This window comes from Schistocerca americana, chromosome 5, assembly GCF_021461395.2.
Source record: "Schistocerca americana isolate TAMUIC-IGC-003095 chromosome 5, iqSchAmer2.1, whole genome shotgun sequence".
Taxonomy (NCBI): Eukaryota; Metazoa; Arthropoda; class Insecta; order Orthoptera; family Acrididae; genus Schistocerca; species Schistocerca americana.
The window spans coordinates 570910514-570931929 of NC_060123.1; the positions used below are offsets into that span (position 1 = coordinate 570910514).

Below are 21416 nucleotides of genomic sequence, written 5' to 3' on the forward strand. Positions count from 1 at the left end.
TGCCAGCTAAATAAAAGATTCTAACTACTGAAGTCACTAACTACTGATAGGCATAGTTAGCAAATGAAAGATTTTGATAAAGAACAAACAATGTATTTACGTTAATAGTGTTCAAAAGTCATTATATATATATATATATATATATATATATATATATATATATATATATATATATATATATCAGTTCATGACATCCAGTATTACAAATTTACTGTCTCTGATGGACACACGTCCAGATCATCCGCTCTCAAAACTCCGCCATCTCTCTCCCGATATCCACCACTGCTGGCGGCTCACCTCCAACTGCGCAACGCTACGCGCTGTTAACAGCCAACAGGCCAACACTACAATAGCAAATTCCAACAATGCATACCAGCCACAGACTGCACACAGCACAGCCAGTGATTTTCATATACAGCGCTACATAAAGTTACCATCATAAAAACTTAAAACAGCCTACTTACAGTTGACTTATTATCAGGCAGTACGCTGCCGATGAGGATTCATGAAGTTCGGAACGAAAGCACAATATATATTGCTGCCCGGTGTGAAGAAGGGTCGCATTCGCTTGCGGCGCTGGTTCAAGAGAACCTACATCTACACCAGTGGTTCCCTACCTGAGAAATAAAAAAAAATTTCTGAGGAGTGAAAGCTAAACAATTCTATTCTGTTTCAGTCACGAAGCTAAATTATTTTCGTACACGCATATGTTGCGTTTTGCCCCATACATCGCTGATGACAAAATTGAGACATATGGGTAGATCACATAACTATTGAGGAGGTATTGAATAGAATTGGGGAGAAGAGAAATTTGTGGCACAACTTGACCAGAAGACGGGATCGGTTGGTAGGACATCTGAGGCGTCAAGGGATCACCAATTTAGCATTGGATAGCAGCATGGAGGATAAAAATGCTAGAGGGAGACCAAGAGATGGATATATTAAGCAGATTCAGAAGGATGTAGGTTGCAGTAGGTACTGGGAGATGAAGAAGATTGCACAGGATAGAGTAGCATGGAGAGCTGCATCAAACCAGTCTCTGGACTGAAGACCACAACAACACATACGTAACAAATATTAAATATCTCAATAAAATGTCTTCTCCAAGTTGTAATAGTACCTGCAATAGTCCAGAAATGGCATCATTACTCGCTTCGAACCAGATAAATGAATTTATTGACAGTACGACATAGTAGTAACTACATAGGGCTACTATAGTGTTGTACACAGTATTATTATTATTATTATTATTATTATTACTATTAGTGGCTCTGGTCAGACACAAATCATTAACAGCCTGACGTCTTCCAATTTATGCCATTTCAGAAGGAGTGCAGCAATCCAATAATTTATGAACAGTAAGTAAAGTGCACACTTGTTAAATTGGCTGAGTTTAAATGGGGTTGCTGTTTGCAGGTCAAGTAGGCGCCGCAATGGAGAGGAATAAAGTAAGAGAAGCATGTTTTGTAACAAGTGTCTGCCTTCACTGTGTCTGCTCTCTTATCTGAGAAGTAGTTGTGGGAACACTTGCAGTGCACCTCGAATTCCTTTGTCATTCACTCAGACACACACAAACTAAATATCTTTCATCATTTTAAAAATAAAAGTGTCCTATGAAAAGTCTTTCATTCTAAAGTTTAATCAGGTGCTTAAGTTGATGATAATGTGGAGGAGGGGAGGGGGCAACAGATTGAACGGATTGGGGAGGACGGGGATACCAGCTAATGCCTAATTGCACTCAGCGGCAGTGGTGAAAGAAAGGTTAGGAATCCGTGATACACATCTATACTCTGCAAACCACTATGAGATGCATGGCTCCGTTGTTATAGCAGTTGGAGTCACAAACGATGGCAGCCGAGTTTGTACTTGCTCTGCGCTCCCACGTCAAGCAATGTTCGACAGCCAATGAGTGTTCAGTAATGTTCTTAGCGAGCTACTACGAACTTCATAGCCAATGTAAGTTGTCATCACTGATGGTGGTGGTAAACAGCGAAGTCTACATAAGCAAGCGAGAGACGTAATTTGCGGGATACACGTTTTCTTGAAGGGCAAACCTCGTGCATGTATATACCGCAGCTGTCCCTTGTAGCCGGCACAACAATGCGATGCCCGTCCATGACTCGGCTGCGGGAACCGCGGCTGCGGGAACCGCCATCGTTCACGAATCGGACTTTTTTTTTCTATAGTGCTCGTGATGGTCAGAAATAAAGGAACTGTCTTGTTATTTGACTTGGGAAATCCGTGAAAAGAGCTATATCAGAGTTATTCAGTATTAGCTTAGTGTACGACAAAGCAGTGTCAAGATCTACATGGCAAAGAAACGCAGCCATTCGACAGCTGCAGCGATGCCAGCGCTCCAAGTGGTTTGCCTGTGGTAAGCAAAGAATGTCCCGTTATAAGCGGATACATTTCTATTTACATCATTATTTCCCTGTCATTATAAGGGGCGGTGGTTCCTCCAATACGATTATGCAAATGTAATTAAATTAATATCTCACCGTACTGCAAACGTCAACGTACACTACTGGCCATTAAAATTGCTACACCACGAAGATGACGAGCTACAAACGCGAAATTAAACCGACAGGAAGAAGGTGCTGTGATATGCAAATGATTAGCTTTTCAGATCATTCACTCAAGGTTGGCGCCGGTGGCAACACCTACAACGTGCTGACATGAGGAAAGTTTCCAACCGATTTCTCATACACAACAGCACTTGACCAGCGTTGCCTGGTGAAACGTTGTTGTGATGCCTCGTGTAATGAGGAGAAATGCGTACCATCACCTTTCCGACTTTGATAAAGGTCGGATTGTAGCCTATCGCGATTGCGGTTTATCGTATCGCGACATTGCTGCTCGCGGTGGTCGAGATCCAATGACTGTTAGCAGAATATGGAATCGGTGGGTTCAGGAGGGTAATACGGAACGCCGTGCTGGATCCCAACGGCCTCGTATCAGTAGCAGTCGAGATGACAGGCATCTTATCCGCATGGCTGTAACGGATCGTGCAACCACGTCTCGACCCCTGAGTCAACAGATGGGGACGTTTGCAAGACAACAACCATCTGCACGAACAGTTCGACGATGTTTGCAGCAGCATGGTCTATCTGCTCGGAGACCATGGCTGCGGTTACCCCTGAGACTGCATCACAGACAGGAGCACCTGCGATGGTGTACTCAACGACGAACCTGGGTGCACGAAAATGGCATTTCTGCGGATGAATCCAGGTTCTGCTTAAAGCATCATGATGGTCGCATCCGTGTTTGGCGACATCGCGGTGAACGCACATTGGAAGCGTGTATTCGTCATCGCCATACTGGCGTATCACCCGGTGTGATGGTACGGGGTGCCACTGGTTACACGTCTCGGTCAGCTCTTGTTCGCATTGACGGCACTTTGAACAGTGGACGTTACATTTCAGATGTGTTACGACCCGTGGCTCTACCCTTCATTCGATCCCTGTGAAACCATACATTTCAGCAGGATAATGCACGACCGCATGTTGCAGGTCCTGTGCGGGCATTTCTGGATACGTAAAATGTTCGACTGCTGCCCTGGACAGCACATTCTCCAGATCTCTCACCAACTGAAAACGTCTGGTCAATGGTGGCCGAGCAACTGGCTCGTCACTATACGCCAGTCACTGCTTTTGATGAACTGTGGTATCGTGTTGAAGCTCCATGGGCAGCTGTACCTGTACATGCCATCCAAGCTGTTTGACTCAATGCCCAGGCGTATCAAGGCCGTTACTACGGCCAGAGGTGGTTGTTCTGGGTACTGATTTCTCAGGATCGATGCACCCAAATTGAGTGAAAATGTAATCACATGTCAGTTCTAGTATAATATATTTGTCCAATGAATACACGTTTATCATCTGCATTTCGTCTTGGTGTAGCAATTTTAATGGTCAGTAGTGTACTTTAGATAACTACGTACTTGAAACATGAGAACCATGAACGAAATGACATGAACGAAATGAATGAAATACGCAATTAGCGTTTGCAGTAAAGAGCGTGCTGAAACACCGAAACCTTCCCATTAACTACCCAGAACGCGATCCCATCTCGGAAAAAAGGGGTTTCGGCGGTCGGACGTCCCATTGGCTCGTACTGGCGCAAGTATTAGAGATCACAAAGATATGACATACGAACTGGTGCAATCATCTTTGCAACTTGTCTATCGACCCTTGAGGAACGTTAAGCTCATAAACAAGTGAATTACGAAGCAGGTCGCAGCGCATGGCACCGACATGTTTCGCCCTGTATTGCACCAGTCTTGGCGGAATATTGTAGTTGAAGGGATAACGGACGGGAAGAATCATCGAGATAAGCCTAGACATGACAATGTAAGACAGATGGTTATGACGTGCGACATGACAACTATCCCGAAATGAAGAGATTTAGTTGGCAAGCGATAGAACTGAAGAAGTACATGAAACTAACATTAGGTCGATGACCTAAATAACTCTGTTATTTGCAGGACTAAAATGAATGGTTATGTCTCAATCTTCAGTCCCTTGGACAACATTCTATACCTAAAGGACAATACATGTAGTACCATGATTATTTCTCGCCCCCTGTCCTTCCTATTCTGTTTCAGTCACGGATAGTCTACAGGAAGAGAGAGCGTCAATATACTTGTAATACGTTATAAATCCCATGATCTTTCGGAGGTATGTACGTTGGCTGAAGTTTCACCACTGGTACTGGAACATAGGTTTTTCGGGACTGCTGAGAACAGAGATCTTGCGATGCACAATAGCGCTCTTGCAGCACCCCACCCTGAGTCACAAGCCTGTTGCAAAAATATTCCGTATCAGATTATCGACTGCTTAATATATTACAGCCTTTGACTAGTCGAGTGTAGGCGTGTCTGCTAGCCTATACTTTTGGAGGTAGTGGGTACGGTCCAACGATAGGCCTGTGCTGGCTGTCTCGTGCCTTTGCGAGTCCAGTTGAACGGTGATCAAAGTATTCTGTTTCTGACCCTGTTATTGGCATTTGGCTGTCTCACTGCTCCCGCATTTTGATATGGTCGACTGGTGTGACAGCCTGCTGTGAATGCACTGAAGTTGCTTTCTGATGGTCATTCTCACGCAATGAGGTACTGTAATTGCGGTGAAATGGTAGCTTGTACTTAGGATATACACACATCAAATAAAGTTTTGCATCACCTCGGTTCCGAGAGTTCTGGAACCTGTACTGGGAATTGGAATAGAGATTAACATAAACATCATATCCACCCTTTTTACTGCTCATTAAAAATATGCATTGCATGTTGTACCACCATACAGCGAGACCTTCACAGATAGTGGTCCAGACTGCTGTAGACACTGGTACCTCTAATACCCAGTGGCACGTCCTCTTGCATTGATGCATGCCTGTATTCGACTGTTCCACTCCTCAAGGGCGATTCAACATAGATGCCTCAGAATGGTTGGTGGGTCACTTCATCCATAAACAGCTGTTTTCAATCTGTCCCAGGCATGTTCGATAGGGTTCATATCTGGAGAACATGCTGGCCACTGTAGTCGAGCGATGTCGTTATCCTGAAGAAATTCATTCACAAGATGTGCACGATGGGGGTGCGAATTGTTATCCATGAAGACCTGCAGAGGTGGTGGTCCAACTGCTGTACACACCAGTACCTCTAATACCCAGTACCACGTCCTCTTGCACTGATGTATGCCTGTATTCGTCGTGGCATACTATCCACAAGTTCATCAAGGCACAGTTAGTCCAGACTGTTCCACACCCGAAGGGCAATTCAGCATAGATCCCTCAGCGTAGTTAGTGGGTCACTTCGTCCGTAAACAGCTGTTTTCAATCTATCCCAGGCATGTTCCATAGGGTTCATGTCTGGAGAACATGCTGGCCACTCTAGTCGAGCGATGTCGTTATCCTGAAGGACGTCGTTGACAAGATGTGCATGATGGGGGCGCGAATTGTCGTCCATGAAGACGAATGCCTCGCCAATATGCTGCCGATATGGTTGCACTATCTGTCGGAGGATGTCATTCACGTATCGTACAGCCATTACGGCGCCTTCCATGACCACCAGCGGTGTACGTCGGCCCCACGTAATGCCACCCCAAAACTGCAGGGAACCTCCACCTTGCTGCAATCGCAGAACGGTGTCTCTAAGGCGTTCGGCCTGACCGGGTTGCCTCCAAACACGTCTCCGACGATTGTCTGGTTGAAGGCATATGCGGCACTAATCGGTGAAGAGAACGTGATGCCAATCCTGAGCGGTCCATTAGGCAAGTTGTTGAGCCCATCTGTGTCATGCTGCATGGTATCGTGGTTGCAAAGGTGGACCTCGCCATGGATGTCGGGGGAGAAGCTGCGCATCATGCAACCTATTGTGCACAGTTTGATTCGTAACACGACAGCCTGTGGCTCCACGAGAAGCATTATTCAACACGGTGGCGTTGCTGTCAGGTTTCCTCCGAGCCATAATCCATAGGTGGCGGACATCCACTGCAGCAGTAGCCCTTGGGCTGTCTGAGCGATGCATGTCATCGACAGTTCCTGTCTCTCTGTATCTCCTCCATGTCCGAACAACATCGTTTTGGTTCACTCCGAGACGCCTGGACACTTCCCTTTCGAGAGCCCTTCCTGGCTCAAAGTAGCAATGCGGACGCGATCGAACCGCGGTATTGACCGTCTAGGCGTGATTGAACTACAGACAACACGAGCCGTGTAACTCCTTCCTGGTGGAATGACTGGAACTGATCGGCTGTCGAACTCCGTCTAATACACGCTTCTCATGCATGGTTGTCTACATCTTTGGGCGGGTTTAGTGACATCTCTGAACAGTCAAAGGGACTGTGTCTCTGATACTATATCCACAGTCAAAGTCTATCTTCAAGAGTTCTGGGAGCCGGGGTGATGCAAAACTTTTTTTGATGTGTGTATATCGCAGCGATCCGTCGCTTGCGATATCGCTGCAATCAGTCACTCGCCTCGGACCCGCCGCAGATGAGCGAAATTTCCAAGCAATTTAAACATGTATAACGAACGCCACTCGGCCACTACGTAGGGTAGTTATGCTAGGTAAAAAGAGCTGCTATGTTTAGCAACAATCGCAGTTGATCTCTATATCCCCACTAGTACCGTACTTGGAAAAAAAAAAAAAAAAAAAACGCGAACTAAAAGGCTTTTCTTGGGACTATACGTTGCCCTGTTTGTAACATTTCATTTGTTACTGACTCTAAATGGGTTGTGTGCATCTTTCTAGTCACTTAATATAACTCGTTTTTAGTTTATTATTCCTCAATTCCTTTTTCATTCATTGTCCTTTCTGTTTAACTTAAGTAGTTACAGCACACAATTTGATTCGCAATCTTTAGAAACATTATCAATAGCGCCACTGTCGATTATCATAACTCTTGTTAGAAATTTTAGGCGTGACAGACTGATTATATGAAATGATAAGGGATTTGAGCCTAGCTGTGTGATAGATTTGCCCTGAACATTTAAATTTCGGTGCCTGTACGTCATTCTGTTCAGAAGTTAAAAACTTTAGTATTACGTGTAACTGTTTCGTACATAACTCAAAATCATCAGATGAAGCGCAGTGTACCGTTATATTACTAGAAACACGCTTCTAAATGCTAATCACTGTAAAACCGGAAGGTGTATAACTTCTAACAAATGGCAATTTCTCAGAGTAGTTCGTGGTCCCTGAATAAAAGTTAATTGGAACATGAAGATCTTACTTAGTGTGGGCAAAGCGAAACGAAACCAAACTACAGAACTACGCTTAATAAGTAGAGAAACTGCTCGCAGCCATATCGCCACACACCGCTGCTGACCATTCGGCAGCCATATTGTGCACACGAGTCGTATGCGATACATCAGATTGCCTCTGATTTCCGTACAATCAGCGATACGCTATTTGGCGACAGACGTGAGATTTACAGAGCAACCAGCTGCGCATCCGACAGATCGCTGCGATGCGTCACTCGTGTGTGGGGCCCTTAACACAAATCACGACCCGCCACTGTTCTCAACAACAGGAGAGTCCCCGTAGAGATCCGCAACGTTGCTCAACATCAGTCTGACAAGAAATGACCGGCGACCAACACGAATTCTTCCTTCCCCACTCAGCAAAAACTGAAGAAACCCTTATATACTGCAGTAACAGCTCTGGGCAACGGTAGTAGGCAGGAGGTAAGCAGTCATTGAGCATCTAAGAGTTCTGTCAACATCTGAGTACTGTGTCACCTAGAACACAGACACCAAATCGACTGCACCTTTCTCCTGAGTGTATAACTTTGGTGTGTCGAAGCATACTTTATCCATGCGTCTACCATAACACATAATTCGTTTTTATAAGAATTTGTAACAAGTTGATTGATTTCATTACATTTAGCTGTTTTTTGTGCCAGAAAACTAATTTTTCATTGAAGTAATAAGAGTTTCAAAACTATGGATATCAACCCTAGCAATAACAAGGCATTTTCCATTACCGAAGGGGCACAAGGCGGGGGGGGGGGGGAAATAGGACGGAGGGGGGCGGGTGGGACGTGGGGGGGGGGGGGAAATACTTTATGCCCACTCCCAAATAAATAAATTAGTTAATTGTTGTACTATTTTAACGGCACATTTTTTAAAGACGTGTCAATAGAGTGCAGACCCTGAAAATAACTGTTAGCACCATCTTAGGAGTCTCACCACATTTTCAGTAACATGTACTACCGACTTTATGACCATCACAAAAAAATGTAAAAACAAATTTCGTTCATTGCTCTTGAATTGTACTCTCAACATACTTTTTAAAGAGATACTGATGTGTAAGTAAAGTCATGAACCTGGAATACTGAATACCACATTCATTGAGAAAAGTGACAAATTTTTGAATTAAAGTTATCTGAAAAATTAAAAACGTGTATGGAATCTGGTGGAAGAATTCATTAAAAACAATAAATATTTTCTTCAAAATTTTAAAACCAAAGAAGTGACTATATTACAATATTATACAAAGGTGGCCATTAAGTCCGCCCCCCACCCAACCCCCTCCTTTTGTATTATGAGGGGTAACGGAACGAAATGCGATTTGAAATGATTGTTTCTCCTGACGTATAATTAAATAAGGCGTCTCACTTTTTTCGCCTTTGTGCCTCTACATTCGTATTCTCAATCCTACTTGGCTCCTCCTCTCCCTGGTACTGAATCGGTAGAGGTCTATGGAATTCGAACTGCTAATATTTTGATTTGTCTCGCTGCCAACTTCGGTGATCAGTAGAACTAACAATATGGTCGTGAATACGTCATCCTGTGATTCATTTCAATGATAAGTAATCTATAGCAGTAAGTATTACCTGTACATGACTTCTTACGACCTTGTGTTCCTGATCTGACACATCTAGCAGTTCTGCAATCGTTCACTCTCATCGATGTCTCCACATATGAGCTATTACCACCGAATTGAAACTTTTATTTTGAACTCTACTGAGTCTGAAATTTCTGTTATGGAAACTTTACTATTTCTAGCAGCTCTGTTTTGGAACCCCTTCTTGGGAACTCTAATCTGTCTACTAAGAAAGTGTTTAGACTTAATTATCCACTATATAGCTAACAGAATTGTTGAAAATATCTACAATTTTGAGACTATCTTTGATCAGTTTAGTATTTACCTACAAATAATTTCCACCATTATACTGATTCCTTTTTCCTGCCAATTTGGCTTTAGGAACACTAAAACCACCAGAGTGACAATCCTGACTTAGCTCTTGCTAATGGAAGCAATACGAGGAAACAGACATGTTCAAAAATGTGTGTGAATGCTTATGGGACTTAACTGCTAAGGTTATCAGTACCTGAGCTTACACAATGTTGTTGTTGTGGTCTTCAGTCCTGAGACTGGTTTGATGCAGCTCTCCATGGTACCCTATCCTGGGCAAGCTTCTTCATCTCCCAGTACCTACTGCAACCTACATCCTTCTGAATCTGCTTAGTGTATTCATCTCTTGGTGTCCCTCTACGATTTTTACCCTCCACACTGCCCTCCAATGCTAAATTTGTGATCCCTTGATGCCTCAGAACATGTCCTAGCAACTGGTCCCTTCTTCTAGTCAAGTTGTGCCACAAACTCCTCTTTTCCCAATTCTATTCAATACCTCCTCATTAGTTATGTGATCAACCCATGTAATCTTCAGCATTCTTCTGTAGCTCCACATTTCTAAAGCATCTATTCTCTTCTGGTCTAAACTATTTATCGTCCATATTTCACTTCCATACATGGCTACACTCCATACAAATACTTTCAGAAACGACTTCCTGACACTTACATCTATACTCGATGTTTACAAATTTCTCTTCTTCAGAAACGCTTTCCTTGCCATTGCCAGTCTACATTTTATATCCTCTCTACTTCGACCATCATCAGTTATTTTGCTTCCCAAATAGCAAAACTCCTTTACTACTTTAAGTGTCTCATTTCCTAATGCAATTCCCTCAGCATCACCCGACTTAATTCGACTACATTCCATTATCCTCGTTTTGCTTTTGTTGATGTTCATCCTCCTTTCAAGACACTGTCCATTCCGTTCAACTGCTCTTCCAAGTCCTTTGCTGTCTCTGACAGAATTACTATGTCATCGGCGAACCTCAAAGTTTTTATTTCTTCTCCATGGATTTTAATACCTATTCCGAATTTTTCTTTTGTTTCCTTTACTGCTCTCAATATACAGACTGAATAACATTGGGGAGAGGCTACAACCCTGTCTCACTGCCTTCCCAACCACTGCTTCCCTTTCATGCCCCTCGACTCTTATAACCGCCATCTGCTTTCTGTACAAATTGTAAATGGCCCTTCGCTCCCTGTATTTTACCCCTGCCACCTTTAGAATTTGAAAGAGAGCGTTCCAGTCAACATTGTCAAAAGCTTTCTCTAAGTCTACAAATGCTAGAAACGTAGGATTGCCTTTCCTTAATCTTTCTTCTAAGATAAGTCGTAAGGTCAGTATTGCCTCACGTGTTCCAATATTTCTACGGAATCCAAACTGATCTTCCCCGATGTCGGCTTCTATCAGTTTTTCCATTCGTCTGTAAAGAATTCGCGTTAGTATTTTGCAGCTGTGACTTATTAAACTGATAGTTCGGTTATTTTCACATCTGTCAACACCCGCTTTCTTTGGGATTGGAATTATTATATTCTTCTTGAAGTCTGAGGGTACTTCGCCTGTCTCATACACCTTCTCACCAGATGGTAGAGTTTCGTCAGGACTGGCTCTCCCAAGGCCGTCAGTAGTTCTAATGGAATGTTGTCTACTCCCGGGGCCTTGTTTCGGCTCAGGTCTTTCAGTGCTCTGTCAAACTCTTCACGCAGTATCGTATCTCCCATTTCCTCTTCATTTAAATTCTCTTCCATTTCTATAATATTGTCCTCAAGTACATCGCCCTTGTATAGACCCTCTATATACTCCTTCCACCTTTCTGCTTTCCCTTCTTTGCTTAGAACTGGGTTTCCATCTGAGCTCTTGATATTCATACAAGTGGTTCTCTTTTCTCCAAAGGTCTCTTTAATTTTCCTCTAGGCAGTATCTATCTTACCCCAAGTGAGATAAGCCTCTACATCCTTACATTTGTCCTGTAGCCATCCCTGCTTAGCCATTTTGCACTTCCTGTCGATCTCATTTTTGAGACGTTTGTATTCCTTTTTGCCTGCTTCATGTACCTCATTTTTATCTTTTCTCCTTTCATCAATTAAATTCATTATTTCTTCTGTTACTCAAGGATTTCTACTAGCCCTCTTCTTTTTACCTACTTGATCCCCTGCTGCCTTCACTACTTCATCCCTCAGAGCTACCCATTCTTCTTCTAGTGTACTTCTTTCCCCCACTGCTGTCAATTGTTTCCTTATGCTCTCCCTGAAACTCTGCACAACCTCTGGTTCCTTCAGTTTATCCAGGTCCCATCTCCTTAAATTCCCACCTTTTTGCAGTTTCTTCAATTTTAATCTGCAGTTCATAACCAATAGATTGTGGTCAGAGTCCACATCTGCCCCTGGAAATGTCTTACAATTTAAAACCTGGTTCCTAAATCTCTGTCTTAATATTATATAATCTATCTGATACCTTTTAGTATCTCCGGGATTCTTCCACGTAGACAACCTTCTTTTATGATTCTTGAACCAAGTGTTAGCTATGATTAAGTTACGCTCTGTGCAAAATTCTACCAGACGGCTTCCTCTTTCATTTCTTAACCCCAATCCATATTCACCTACTATGTTTCCTTCTGTCCCTTTTCCTACACTCGAATTCCAGTCACCCATGACTATTAAATTTTCGTCTCCCTTCACTATCTGAATAATTTCTTTTATCTCATCATACATTTCATCAATTTCTTCATCATCTGCAGAGCTAGTTGGCATTTAAACTTGTACTATTGTAGTATGCGTGGGCTTCGTGTCTATCTTGGCCACAATAATGCGTTCACTAAGCTGTTTGTAGTAGCTTACCCGCACGCCTGTTTTTTTATTCATTATTAAACCTACTCCTGCATTACCTCTATTTGATTTTGTATTTATAACCCTGTATTCACCTGACCAAAAGTCTTGTTCCTCCTGCCACCGAGCTTCAGTAATTCCCACTATATCTAACTTTAACCTATCCATTTCCCTTCTTAAATTTTCTAACCTACCTGCTCGATTAAGGGATCTGACATTCCACGCTCCGATCCGTAGAACGGCAGTTTTCTTTCTCCTGATAACAACGTCCTCTTGAGTAGTCCCCGCCCGGAGATCCGAATGGGGGACTATTTTACCTTCGGAATATTTTACCCAAGAGGACGCCATCATCATTTAACCATACAGTAAAGCTGCATGCCCTCGGTAAAAATTACGGCTGTAGTTTCCCCTTGCTTTCAGCCGTTCTCAGTACCAGCACAGCAAGGCCGTTTTGGTTATTGTTACAAGGCCAGATCCGTCAGTCATCCAGACTGTTGCCCCTGCAACTACTGAAAAGGCTGCTGCCCCTCTTCAGGAACCACACGTTTGTCTGGCCCCTCAACAGATACCCCTCCGTTGTGGTTGCACCTACGGTACGGCCATCTGTGTCACTGAGGCACGCAAACCTCCCCACCAACGGCAAGGTCCATGCACCTAAATTATCCTAAGGACAAACACACACACACATGCCCGAGGAAGGATTCGAACCTCCGCCGGGACCAGCCGCACAGTCCAAAACAGGCATGTTTAGAGTATTTGTCAAATGGTTCAAAGGCTCTGAGCACTATGGGACTTAACATCTGAGGTCTTCAGTCTCCTAGAACTTAGAACTATTTAAACCTAACTAACCTAAGAACATCACACACATCCATATCCAAGGCAGGATTCGAACCTGCGACCGTAGAGGTCACGCGGTTCCAAACTGTAGCGCCTAGAGCCGCTCGGCCACTCCGGCCGGCTAGAGTATTTGTCGCCCTCGAGAAAAGCGTCCAAGATGTAAAATGGTGCAAGGTGTTCGAAATACTCAGAAATAGGAGAAAGCTAAAGGGAAAGACGGGTACAGAATGTACAAGAAACAACAGGGAACAATTAGATTGGAAGACCAACAACGAAAGACTTGGTTAAAAAGGGTGTAAGACAGGGATGTAGTCTTTCGCTAGTACTGTTTAATCTGTACACCGAAGAGTCAGTGAGGGATGTAAATGAAGTGTGGTGAAAGTTTAGGAGGAAAGGATATCTTTAATACGATGCGATGTGACATTGTTATCTTCAGTGAAGATGAAGAAGGATCTGTTGAATAGCAAGAACAATCTAATGAATACAGAATGGGGACTGAGAGTAAGCTAAAGGAACACGAAAGTAATGAGAAACAGCAGAAATGGGAATAGCGAGAAACTTAATATCAAAATTGGTGATCACGAAGTAGACGAAGTTAAGGAATTCTGCTACCTTGGATGCAAAACAACCCCAGATGGACGAAGCGCCGGCCGCTGTGGCCGAGCGGTTCTAGGAGCTTCAGTCCGGAACCGCGCTGCTGCTACGGTCGCAGGTTCGAATCATGCCTCGCGCATGGATGTGTGTGATGTCCTTAGGTTAGTTAGGTTCAAGTAGTTCTAAGTCTAGGGGACTGATGACCTCAGACGTTGAGCCCCATAGTGCTTAGAGCCATTTGAACCATTTGAACGGACGAAGCAAGGAGGACATCGAAAGCCGATTAGCATATGGAAATACGGCATTCCTGGTCGAGAGGCGCCTACTAGTATCAAACATAAGCCTCAAAGTGAGGAATAAATTACTTGGGATGGACGCTTTCAGCACAACATTATATGGCTGTGAATAATAGACTGTGCGGAAATCGAATAGAAGGGAATCATTGCTTTTGAGATGGGGTGCTATAGCAGAATTTTGAAAAATAGGGGAGTTGATGATGAAGAAGTTCTCCGCAGAGTGGACGAAGAAAGAAATGTATGCTAACGCTGATCTGAAAAAGGGACAGGATAATATGTTACGTGTTAAAGCTTCGGGGAATAACGTCCTTGATACCATAGGGAGCTGTAAATGGTAAAATCTGTAGACGAAGGCAGAACTGGAATACATCCAACAAACAATTGAGGACACAGATTGCAAGTGCTACTCTGAGATGAGGAGGTTGGCATGTAAGCGGAATCCGAGGTGGGCCACGTTAAATCAGTCAGAAGACTGATGTTTAAAAAAAAAATTAAACAAGGTTCCAAATAGTTCTTATTTTGTTGAAGGATAAATGGAGTGCTTATTTATTATTTGTTTGAAAACAGATGCGTTGGCGACACCCTGGACTCCTATTCCGGTAGCTCGTGGTTCAAATCACTGTCCAGCCAGCCAGACGTAGGATGGCCATAATTTCCGTGAATGGCTTAAAGCGATTCATTTCCATTCTAACAGTTCTTCAATTTTTTCTCTTTTTCTCCTTTGGGGGACAGAGGATCTGTTACCGTTGGAGGTCTGGAGCTTTACCCTGGTTAACTTAACCTAATTCCGCCTCTGTGCAAGATACTAACTCGTCTACGAGCAGTAAACTTAATCTTTACCTTACCGTTACAGTACAAACATTTTTCTTCTCTTTATACAACGATTTTCTGATGATAATATTGAACATAGAGAAGAAATGTTTTGTGTATGAAGATAGTAACTGTTCTCGAAAGAACAGATACCATTGATGACCGTGCAGCTTCTCTAGAATAAATGATAATTAACTGGAACCAGCAGCTGTCGAGAGTTGTTGTTGATATACCTCGATGGGGACAGCTGAAAAAGCGTGCCCCGACCAGGACTCGAACACAGGATCTCGTGCTAACATGACAGACCCTCTATCCATCTGAGCCGCCGAGGACACAGATAAATAGCGCGACTGGAGGGACTTATCCCTTGCGGGTAATGAGTGGATGGGCAAATATCTATTAGGTATATTACGTATGTAGATTGTGGACAGTTGGGAATGTGGGTCTCACGGGAAGCGTGCACGGATAGGTCCCTGCAGTGGTGCTATTCATCTGTGTCCTCGGTGGCTCAGATGGACAGAGCGTCTGCCATGTAAGCAGGAGATCCCGGGTTCGAGTCCCGGTCGGGGCACGCTTTTTCAGCCGTCGCCATCGAAGTATATAAACAACACCTGTCGGCAGCTGAGGGTTTCAATTAACTATCAGATGTTTTTGTGTTATCGTAGTTGCTTGGCACTGAAATTTGTATCTCGATAACTGCAGCAAAAATACGCAGATTCCTAGTCTACTGGCTGTAACTCTAAAATGAGGAGTTGCACCAATACGGTACCTACTAATTACGTGCTGATAACTCAGCTTCGTGCTCGCAGTGCAATATGTGGTGTTCCGTTAAGTAAGGAAGGATTACATGAGCGGTAAAATAAAGCGTCTCACGTCATCGTCACATGTGATTCGTAAACACGTCGCACTGCTCGATCAATCTACAGTAAACTGAGCTCCATTGAAGCATTTTCATATCGCTTGAGAATCACCGCGTAACCTGTCTTTAACTCCATAATGAGTACATTAAAAGAAAAGCACTGGAAATGACGCACGCAATTAAACTTTTAAAAAAATGACGTGTGGAACCTATAGCATAAAGTACACGAAATAGTGTTTAACAAATCCATTACATAATTATAATTCAAGATAATCATAATGTAAGAAAGTAAGATTTGAAAAAGAATTGATTTATTATAACGGATGATATTAATTTCGAATATTACAGGTATTTCCAGTTATACGATGTAAGCTTTCACGGCTGGTACTGACATCACTTAAGACTTCCAGGCTATTAAGCCATGGTCGATGCATAAAACTTTCTCCTAACGTTTCCTCTCCAACTGCGGGAGACACCTTCAGAGTAACTTTCTCCTAACGTTTCGTCACCGACTGCAGGAGACCTCTTCAGAGGTAGTTTTTCTGTAGTGACAGCTGTAAGAAAATCAATATTTGGGTTTAACAGTTACCGACTGCAAACTTCTCTCCGTATCCTTTCACTGGATAAATTTCTGATCCTCCTTCTAATGTAGGGGCTTCATCGGGAGCAAGATCACAAACTTTGACTGATGGCAGGTCCCTGTTCTGCCACGTTCACGGAAGGTCACAGGCTAGCAGAAAAGTCGTCAAACATGGAACAAAGACTACGTTTATTTTAACGGTTATGTCTCATTTGCACAGAACATAATTTGCACAGCTGTCAGTGTCTTCAAAGACCTTGTGCTACTGACATACTCACGTCCCTGTGTGCAATGGTAATTACACTTCAGTATTTTGCGCAAAAAACGTGTGAGACCAGTGTGTCATTCCACCAAGCACAAACGACGTCTCAGACACGTGTACAAACAGGGAGACCCTATCACGCGTACTCCAACACAACATTCGTTGCATGTTGGTGTGCGCCAAACAGGGCCTGTTGTTAGTTCAGAAGTAAATAATCATAATCTGATCGAAGTTTTACAGATACACATATACTAAACAATATAATACTAGAGAATTGTGAAGGTGGTTCGATGAACCCTCTCCCAGGGACTTAAATGTGAGTTGCAGAGTATCCATGTAGACGTGGATGTAGAAATGAGGCATGTGAGAACACATACTCTGCCTGATTAAAAATTGAAGGAGACAGACGGGGAGAAGGAAACAAATGAAAGTTCACAGACTGAGCAGCTATGTGGTGTTTTTACAGTGGTTACAAAATCGAGTCAAATATAGAAAGAACTTGGCAGTATGAGCCCACTTATCAGTATCATGTTGCCTGCTTCTGGCTTGGATTGACGCACTTATTCAATTGGGAACTGCGTCATAAAGACGTTGAATCTGCTCCTTTACACAGAGGTGACTAAAGTCATGAGATACCGCCTAATATCGTGTCGGACCTCTTTTTGTCTGGCAGGCGTAGCGCGGCAACTCAACGTGACTGAAAAAATCATTGGAACTCCCTCCAGAAGTATTGAACCATGCTGTCTTTACAGCCGTTAATAATTGCGGAAGTGTTGCTGATGCTCGATTTTGTGCACGTACTGACCTCTCGATAATGTCCCATAAATGTTCGATGGGATCCATGTCAGGCGATCTGTGTGGCCGGAATATTATCTGGATTCGCTTTTAGCAAAAGCACTCGCGTCGGTCGTCCGCTGCCAGAGCCCATTAACGCCAAATTCGTTGTACTGTCCTAACGCATACGTTCGTCGTACGTACCACATTGATTTCTGCACGCAGTGTTGCTTGTCTGTTATCACTGACAACGCTACGGAAACGGCGCTGCTCTCGGTCGTTAACTGAAGGCCGTCGACCAGTGCGTTGCTCCTGGTGAGACGCAATGCCTGAAATTTGGTATTCTCGGCACACTCCTGACACAGTGGATGTCCTAATACAGAGATCCCTAAATATTTCCGAAACTGATGATGATGTTTGGTTTTTGGGGCGCTTAACTGCTCGTTCATCAGCACCCATACAAAGTCCCAATTTTTACAAAGTCCAGTTTTTTCTGAATCCAATCTAGCCACTGTCACGAATGATGATGGTGATGATGATAAAATGATGGCGACAACACAAACACACAGACCCCAGGCAGAGAAATCCTCAACCCAGCTGACAATCGAACCCAGGACCCCAAAACCCAGATGCAGCAACACTAGCCATTTTTGTTTTTTTCCTTTCATTTTGTTCGGTATTGTTCGTTGCGTTTGGTCTGGGCGGACGTCACAAGACTTCCGTTCAAGTTGATCCTTGATTCCCTTACTCAGTTTTTTTATTACAGAGGGCGAGCAGCCCTCTGACCGAACACGCTGAGCTATCGTGCCGGCATTTGGAGCTGAGCTAGAGATTTCTTTCCAGATTTTCTACGCGCACCATGCAGAAGCGCGGAGGCTGCCGGCTCCTGTGGCCAGTGCCTCCTGACACTAGACCACGAGCTGCGGACATTTCCGAAACTGAATGTTCCACGCGTCTAGCGCCAACTGCCAGTTGAGCCATGGTGCGCCTTTTCTGGCACACCAGCTCTTTGGCACGACTATATCGATTACCCGGCTGTACTAGGATCTTGGCCCCTGTTGTGATCTCGCAGGTGTTTCGCGCTCCCGGCAGTTGGTGTTGAACTAGCTACGGGGCGCAAGGACGTGCCTGAGTGGACGAAAGAGGAAAACAGCTGTTCGTCGCATTGCCTTGGTGCCTCTTTTGTCAGAGAGACCGATCCCTGGAGACCATCTCGAAAAACGCTCTCCATCGAAGGTGTAAGTGATTTTGATGCCTTCGTTTCGTTGAACCATTTGCGTTGCAGCGAGTGTACTTGTTGCTTGGTTCCCCTAATGTCCCGTTGTGGAAGTAAGAGCGGCCGGCAAAGTGTGTAACCGCACGGAGACCAGCAGCTGCTACTTACTTTTAAAAATCCGCTGGTTGGGTTACTATGAGGAAGCTGATTTGCACGAAGGTGTATGTGTTATATTTTTGGTTTTTGGGACAGTATCCAAAAGTTTATGTATTGTCTGTATGAGATTTACAGTGTATTTTGATTGCCATCAAGTCGACGTCCGTTGTCTATTGCTGTAAAATTTGGGCTACTTACATACGTGCATTTATTTGAAAGCACTAACTCAGTTGGTAGTAAAGACTCGTATTCTGTAAAGCTAGTCATTCATACGTAGTTCCTTTATATACGTGCATTTATTTGAATGCGCTCATTCAGTATTGGCGCAATTACTTCTTCATTTACATTGTTATTTATTGATCTCTTAACTTATATTAATTGATGTTTGGTTGGTGTTTGCCGTGTCTTCTGCGGTCTGTTTGTGTTCCAGTCTCTGCCAGTTGGGGTGTGTGGGAGCGGCGCCACGTTTCGCTTCGGTGCACAGAAGCTGTGACGTGCTGTCTAATGGGAAGTGACTCCAGGTTGGGCCCTGCCGTTTAGGTGTTGTTTTGGACGGCTGGTCTGCTACTTCAGGCATTTTAAGTTAAGTCACCTTTTGCCCAAGGCAGCCTGGCGTCATTACCCGTTTGGTAAACATTTAACATGTTTCATGTATATTAAAACAAAAGGGTTTTTTAATTTGATTGGGACTGAATTGTATTAATTGGTAACTTGTTCTGCTGCTTGTGTTATTTGCGTTCTTAATGAACTGATGGGCGTTTCATAAATCACTTTCATATTGCAAATTATTGCTCTTGAGAAAAATAATTATCTGTTCACTTTTCTTTAAATCACCTCCAGATTGTAATTTATTGTTCCTTTAACTATTGAAATCTTCGTGGCTCATCCCTTTAAGTCAGTTTTGGGAATTATAATTTGCTGCCTTGCTTAAGAAGCAAGCTATCTGTCATATTTTGGTATTGTCTTAAAGATGGCCACGTGTTGATTGTCTCTTAGCTGTTTTATAAATATTGTCTTGAATAAATTGTTACTTTATTGATTTGGTAGTTGTTGTGTTTAAGGAGTGACACGATAGGGGCCTTGACCTTGAAACGTCCCCTTTGAACAATTATACATGACTGTCCTTAAACTGACACACAATATTTTTTAGCGCAACGCAATCTGACTTTCAAAAATCCCTACAAAAGAATGGCCGTAACTAACATTAACCTATACGTTTCACAAATCACTTACCTCACCAAAAATCTTCGTTACTCGAACTACTGCAATACAGCAAGCGCCACTACTGCCAGCTAAATAAAAGATTCAAACTACGGAAGGCACTAACTACTGATAGGCATAGTCAGCAAATGAAAGATTTTAATAGAGAACAAACAATGTATTTACCTTAATAGTCATAATATATATAGCAGTTCATGACATCCAGTCTTACAAATTTCAAAACTCCGCCATCTTTCTCCCCACGTCCACCACTGCTGGCGGCTCACCTCCAACTGCCCAACGCTACGCGCTGTTCACATCCAGCTGACCAGCACTACAATGGCAGACAACAATGCAAACTAGCCACAGACTGCACACAGCACAGCCAGTGATTTTCATACAGAGCGCTACGTAACGTTGCCAATAAGAAAACATAAACAGCCTACTTACAACCTTCCATGCTAAGTGTACCCCTCATCCCGACTTCCTCAGTCACACCAGTCTGCGTTCAAACTCTATTAACTCCCGTCCTGCGGCCGTAATTACGTCGAAAACATTTTCACATGGATCACTGTGTGTACAAACGAGAGCTCCGCCAATGTACTTGCCCTTTTATACAGTGTGTAAGTGATACTACCGTCACTGATGTAAGCGCACATCGCTGTTCCAAAAAATGTGTGTGAAATCTTATGGGACTTAACTGTTAAGGTCATCAGTCCCTAAGCTTACACACTACTTTACCTAAATTATCCCAGGGACAAACACACACACCCATGCCCGAGGGAGGGCTCGAACCTCCGCCGGGACCAGCCGCACAGTCCATGACTGCAGCGCCTAAGACCGCTCGGCTAATCCCGTGCGGCATCGCTGTTCCATTGGCTTTTGTCACCGCAGTACATATCATGGATAGTGGCACCGAGGCAAAATTTACGCCTAATGTAGCTATTCCCCCACATATTGTGTTGGTGACAGATCCGGGGATCTTGCTGGTCGCGGGTGTTTATAGGGACGTACGCACTGTGGAGGAGAACATTTTCCTGTTCAAAAATGGTACCACGACAATGTCGCATGAGAGGTAATACATGTGGGTGCAGGATGTCTATGATGTATCGATGCGCCAAGAGTTTCCTGAGTCACAACGAGCCGCGACCGAACTCATGCTCGATAGCTACCCACACCATAACTCCAGAAGTAACACCGCTGTGACTCCAAAAATTAATGTCGAATGGGATCTTTACCTTAGGTCGCTGCCATACTCGCCGCCGATGATCATCCGGCGTAGTGCAGAACAGGGATTCATCGCTGAATACAGTGCGACGCCATTCACCTACAGCCCTTGCTTCCTGATCACTGCATCATTCCAAACTAGGGCTGCTGG

At 43.7% G+C, this 21416-nt stretch overlaps 1 non-coding gene across 1 annotated transcript; it reads left to right on the top strand.

Annotated features, from left to right (window-relative positions):
* Positions 1 to 15488: 15488 nt before the first annotated feature.
* On the top strand, positions 15489 to 15562 carry Trnat-ugu. The gene has a single exon. It is a non-coding gene; the product is annotated as a tRNA-Thr (tRNA).
* Positions 15563 to 21416: the final 5854 nt, after the last annotated feature.